This window comes from Hylobates moloch, unplaced genomic scaffold, assembly GCF_009828535.3.
Source record: "Hylobates moloch isolate HMO894 unplaced genomic scaffold, HMol_V3 SCAFFOLD_14, whole genome shotgun sequence".
In the NCBI taxonomy this organism is placed as follows: domain Eukaryota; kingdom Metazoa; phylum Chordata; class Mammalia; order Primates; family Hylobatidae; genus Hylobates; species Hylobates moloch.
Genome location: NW_026652289.1, coordinates 97,112,673 through 97,119,096, shown reverse-complemented (window position 1 = coordinate 97,119,096; position 6,424 = coordinate 97,112,673). Strand labels below are relative to the sequence as shown.

The following is a 6,424-nucleotide window of genomic DNA, read 5'->3' as shown; positions in this document are numbered from 1 at the left end:
ATGTTAGACCTAAAACCATTAAAATCCTACAAGAAAACCTAGGCAATACCATTCAGGACATAGGCGTGGGCAAGGACTTCATGTCTAAAACACCAAAAGCAATGGCAACAAAAGCCAAAATCGACAAATGGGATCTCATTAAACTAAAGAGCTTCTGCACAGCAAAAGAAACTACCATCAGAGTGAACAGGCAACCTACAGAATGGGAGAAAATTTTTGCAACCTACTCATCTGACAAAGGGCTAATATCCAGAATCTACAATGAACTCAAACAAATTTACAAGAAAAAAACAAACAACCCCATCAAAAAGTGGGCAGAGGACATGAACAGACACTTCTCAAAAGAAGACATTTATGCAGCCAAAAAACACATGAAGAAATGCTCATCATCACTGGCCATCAGAGAAATGCAAATCAAAACCACAGTGAGATACCATCTCACACCAGTTAGAATGGCCATCATTAAAAAATCAGGAAACAACAGGTGCTGGAGAGGATGTGGAGAAATAGGAACACTTTTACACTGTTGGTGGGACTGTAAACCAGTTCAACCATTGTGGAAATCAGTGTGGCGATTCCTCAGGGATCTAGAACTAGAAATACCATTTGACCCAGCCATCCCATTACTGGGTATATACCCAAAGGACTATAAATCATGCTGCTATAAAGACACATGCACACGTATGTTTATTGCAGCACTATTCACAATAGCAAAGACTTGGAACCAACCCAAATGTCCAACAACGATAGACTGGATTAAGAAAATGTGGCACATATACACCATGGAATACTATGCAGCCATAAAAAAGGATGAGTTCATGTCCTTTGTAGGGACATGGATGAAACTGGAAACCATCATTCTCAGTAAACTATCGCAAGGACAAAAAACCAAACACCGCATGTTCTCACTCATAGGTGGGAATTGAACAATGAGAACTCATGGACACAGGAAGGGGAACATCACACTCCGGGGACTGTTGTGGGGTGGGGGGAGGGGGGAGGGACAGCATTAGGAGATACACCTAATGCTAAATGACAAGTTAATGGGCGCAGGAAATCAACATGGCACATGGATACATATGTAACAAACCTGCACATTGTGCACATGTACCCTAAAACCCTAAAGTATAATTAAAAAAAAAAAAATTTGTAGTAATATGTTAGATCAGTGATAGGAAACTAACACAGTACTTCAGAGGTCCATGTCTCAAAGGAAGACATATGTCTCTCCTTGAAACTGGGTGGGCTTTTGAGAATGCCTTGGTGAACAGCATGTGGTAAGGAAATGCTATGTGACTTCCAAGACTAGGTCACCACATAAAAGGTGAGTTGGCATCAGCCTGGCCTTTCTTTACAGACATGCACTTTTGGACCTCGGCTGTCATGTAAGGAACATGGCCATCCTGAAGCCACCATGCAGGAGAGAGCACATTACAGAAAGAAATGTCCAAAAGCTTAGCTGTTCCAACTTTCTGCTGTTTAAGCTTTTCCAGCCGAGACAGCAGACCTGTGAGTAAGCAACCTTCAGATAACCAGCCCAAGCTACCACCTGACTGCAACTGCATGAAAGGCTCTGAGCAAGAACTACTTAGCTGAGCCTAGTTAACTTCCAGAACCATGACAGACAATGAAACCATGATTCTGTTGTTCTATGCCTTAGGTTTTGGGGTGGTTTATTGAGCATCAATAGGTAACCAATACATTAATGATAAAGAGAAATGCTCAGAATATAATACCAAGTTCAAAAGTACAGAAAAACAAATACTGCATGCTCTCACTTATAAGTGGGAGCTAAATGAGTACACATTAACACATAGAGGGGAACAACAGGCACTGGGGCCTGTCAGACGGTGGAGGATGGGAGAAGAGAGGGGATCAGGAAAAATAACTAATGGGTTGCTAGGCTGCTGCTTTGTGAGCACCAGACCCGGGTTTAGTTTTCATGGACAAACAACCAGCACTGGGTGGGTTGTGCCTCACCTTGAAATGGTGGGGTGCAGAGTGCGGGATCTAGACAGCAGACATGTGAGTAAGCAACCTTCAGATAACCAGCCCAAGCTACCACCTAACTGCAACTGCATGAAAGGCTCTGAGCAAGAACTACTTAGCTGAGCCTAGTTAACTTCCAGAACCTTGACAGACAATGAAAACATGATTCTGTTGTTCTATGCCATTAGGTTTTGGGGTGGAAAGTGACAATACCTGAGTGGTGAAATGATCTGTACAACAAATCCCCAAGACACAAGTTTACCTATGTGACAACCCTGTACATGTATCCCTGAACTTAAAATAAAAGTTTAAAAAAATAACAACAAAATTTGTAAGTAGGCTTACAAGCTGAAGTGTGTGTGTGTGTGTGTGTGTGTACGTGTGTGTGCATACAGAAAAAAACTTGGAGTCACCAATATGCATTTAGTGGTTATCTCTGTGTCCTGGGTGAAGACATTAATATCTTTATAGTTTTCTGTATGTCCAAACAAATACTTGTCTATACAATAAACAAGCATTACTTTTGTAACCAGGGAAAAATATTTTTAAGCTCTTTAAATATCATTACTTCTAAATCTATCACAAGTGTAGAAAACATGTGAGCACATCCTGTGTGTGAACACATGTATGTGCATCTCCAAGATAAAATCAAGAGGGGAAGGGGCTACTTGATTAATCTGAGCAAGAACATGAACCTTTAAACCCTGCTTTTATTCTTCCTTTTCCTACAGAGGAGATGGCAGCAAATACCTTCTAATATGAAGTCCAATTCCTAATCCTTTTAGCCACTCCCAATTCAACTATAATTGACTGATGCAACTAGGCTTGGATTCTGTTCTGTGACACAGATAAGAGATTATCTATAGCTTCTCCTGGACAGAGGCATGTCAGTCACTCCTTTCAGAATTACACTCTTTCTCTGTGCATAGTGCCTAAAAAGCACCCCATTTTTGCTGTCTCCCATCAGTATCTCAGAAAGATAAGTCCCTGGAGAAGGGTCGGAGGTGAGATGAGAGAATGGAAAGGAGGTGGAGATCCTTGGTCCTAGGATGCTACAGTGTCCCATTTAATTCTCATGGAAACCATTTAGGCTCAGAAAGATTAAGCAATTTACTCACGTCAAAGAGCTAGTAAGTGGCATAGCTAAACTTCTAATACAAAGTTTCTTATCATGGTAAAACTACACCTCTTTTCCTTCACCTGAATTTCCTAGTACCTATTTCAGAGTTGTAGTGTGTGTTAAATTATTGAGTATACATATCAAATCTTATCATTTCATAATTATGCAGAACAATGCCTCCCACGTGAGGTCCCTATATTAGTGTTAGCTGTCATTGGAGTTGTTATGAATCAAGGTCATACGGGGAGCACAGGTAGGCACTGGAGACTGTCAACTGTCCTCCCTGCAGAGATCCCGCACTCTGCACCCCACCATTTCAAGGTGGGGCACAACCTACCCAGTGCTGGTTATCCATGAAAACTAAAGCCGGATCTGGCGCTCACAAAGCAACAGCCTAGCGACCCACCCCAGACACACATTCTCCTTGCTCTTTTTCAAAGAGCACAATAGCTCTCACACAGTCCAAGGACTATCATTAAAAGTCAGCCTCTCTGGAACGTGCCGATTCTAGTGGCGCTGACAAGTAACGGCGGGAGGAGGGGCTCCCCCCACTCCAACTCCCCCCCCCCAACACAAACTGGCTGTTTCTATAAAATAAATGAGGAAGGAAATGGTGTTGCGTTGGGATCTCCCTTCTAAATGCACTGAAAACTGAGGCTCCTGTCTTTTGGCATTTCCTAAAACGCCTCTGGAGCTTTCCTTGCCAAGCCTCGATATTGAGGATACTTTTAGCTGTTTAAGCCTTTGTCTTCTAACAGGGGTCAAAGGGCTGGAAAGATCTTCTCAAAAGGATAGAGAAGGAATCATTAAAAGGGAGGAAAAGGAAAGTGACAGAAGGTCAGCCTCTTTTTTCCTAATGGGTGCGTCCCTGAGGGGTCAGGCCCAGTGGCCGCGTGCTGCACAGGCACCTGGCTTCCGAAAACCTGCAGCAATTTGATTAATGCTGCCCTGAGAGAGGGACCAGAGGAAGCTCAAAAGAGTAGCCCAGGGAGGGTGTGGGGAAGAGAGTAAACACAATAGAAATCTGATTCTGATAAGTAAATTTCATTGATCTCATTAACATTAAACGATAGTGTTTCAGTAAACCAGAGAGAGCAAGCACTTGAAATCGTTATGTTTTGAGTCTGTCATAAAGCTTATTTCCTTCACATATAAATTTGACCCAAAAATGTGACATTGCATAGCAAGAAGCTTTGTATAAGGACTGGTTTGGGATTAAAATTCATCTTTGCATGCAATGCAAGCACACAAATAGTGAAGGTTTTCACTGATTTTTAGTCAACAAGCAATAAACTGCATTTGCACCCACACACCTACTCCTAACACCCCATCTGGTAACATTTCCACGTTTCAAGGAAAGAAATCAATAGCAATAATCCGTGAGGGACTCATAAGGTGTATATTTTTTTTTATCACACTGCCATTTGAAAAAAATTTTCACCTATCTACTTAAAGCAAAATATTGTTATTTTTGTATGTTCGCATGGAAATCTCAACATTATTACTGGGGAGAAAGAATTAGAGGAGAAAGGGAGATGAGTCAATTAAAACAAATGTGAGAAAATATGTTCAAAACACATGTTTTTAACAATACAGGTTCTATTTGAACAACTCAAGCAACAATCAATGCACAAGCTGAAAAATCCCCAGTCAACCCACATATTCAAAATTATATTTTCACTCTGTTTCTACGGAAAGAACAGCTAAAATGCATATCGATGTCACTTCTCAGAGGGAAAAGCCATCCTGCTTTCAACTTGCAGTGCAGGGAGAAGACACCATCCCCGAACCCTGAAATTTAGAACTATGTCATTGCTGATTTTCTGTGCAAGAAGGAAATATGATTCTTTGTTACTGCTCTTATTTATTGCAGACCTTGTCTGGAATCTGGTATTGAAGCCGTGCTTGATGAGTTGCCGCCTTGAACTTTCCCACTGATCAATGTCGGCGCTGCTGCTGCATGAAAGAATAGCTTTCCCGAGGAGCCACTATCACACGGAAACCAGCTACCCAGCACGCTTTTTGAAAAATGGGCCAGAGCCTTGTGTGCTTAAGCTTCGAAACATGTTCCCATCCCCACCCCCACCCCCAAAAACTGGCAAATGGTGACTGACCATCTGAAAATTGGAATGTTACAAGAGCAAGAGGTAAGGTCAAAAGCAGAAATCCTCCTTGCTGTAAAATGATCAGACACCGTGGGATGAAAACATGCGGGGAAAAGGAAAGCTAATATGAAGTCAGAGGACAGGAATCATATTTCTTCTCAGCAGGGTGACAAATAAAAAGTTGCCTTTCCTTTTCTGTGCAAATAAACTTTACTTTAGGAATTGTGGCAGCGGGTTGGTCTCCCATAAAATAGGTTTTATCTGCTGTGGTGACAACCTAAGGCAGGGAGGGGTTAGAGGCAAGGTAATTGCCATAGTTTCCATTATTTTTGTCAATATTTTTGTTATTTTGTGGAGAGATTGCAGGGGAAGTCTAGACAAATGCTATTAGGAATGGGGCTAAGAGAAAGGGTTTAATCCAATTCTTGGGCAGTTCATGTGGAAAGTATGTGTCACTGGAGTAAGACGGGACAAAATCCTCAAATACACCCAGATCGGTCTCTGTAAAAACCCCAGGCTGCCCACACCCTCTATGCTTTAGGGGCTTCCCTGAATGGGATGCCCGTGATGAAAACATCCACCAGGAAGAAAGTGGCCTTTGAAAAAGACGTACAATAAGCCGTCCATGGCTGTTGAAAGCCAGTGCTTTTTGGAGGGCCATAACCAACCACCAAAACCTATGAGCAATCGGACCCACAAACCATGAAACTCCATCTATCTTAAGAAATGAAACAAGAACAAGATCTGAGCTTCAGTAAGGTTAACCTAACTACCTTCATCCACTGTCCATCTTCCTGGGCTTTTCCCAGGCAATAAGTACTTTAACTAATTACTAATCATGGCTAGGCATGGTGGCTCACATCTGTAGTTCCAGCACTTCAGGAGGCCAAGGCAGGAGGGTGGCTTGAGCCCAGGAGTTCAAGACCAGCCTGGGCAACATAGGGAAACCCCCATCTCTACAAAAATAAAAATAAAAATTAGCCAGGTATGGCGGCATCCACCTGCAGTCCTAGCTACTCGGAAGGCTGAGGCAAGAGGATCTTTTGAGCCTGGGAGGTCTAGGCTGCAGTGAGCTATGATTGTACTACTGCACTCCAGCCTAAGTGATTGAACAAGACCTTATTTCTAAAAAATAATTAAATAATAAAGACAAAAATAAAAAATATTACTAATCCCATTGTGAGCCACTTCCATGCCTTACATATTTTGT

The 6,424-nt window shown here is 42.1% G+C and overlaps 1 pseudogene; it reads left to right on the top strand.

Annotated features, from left to right (window-relative positions):
- LOC116482209 (putative elongation factor 1-alpha-like 3) overlaps window positions 1-5,034 on the top strand; it is a 24,618-nt pseudogene extending 19,584 nt beyond the window's left edge.
- Window positions 5,035-6,424: the final 1,390 nt, after the last annotated feature.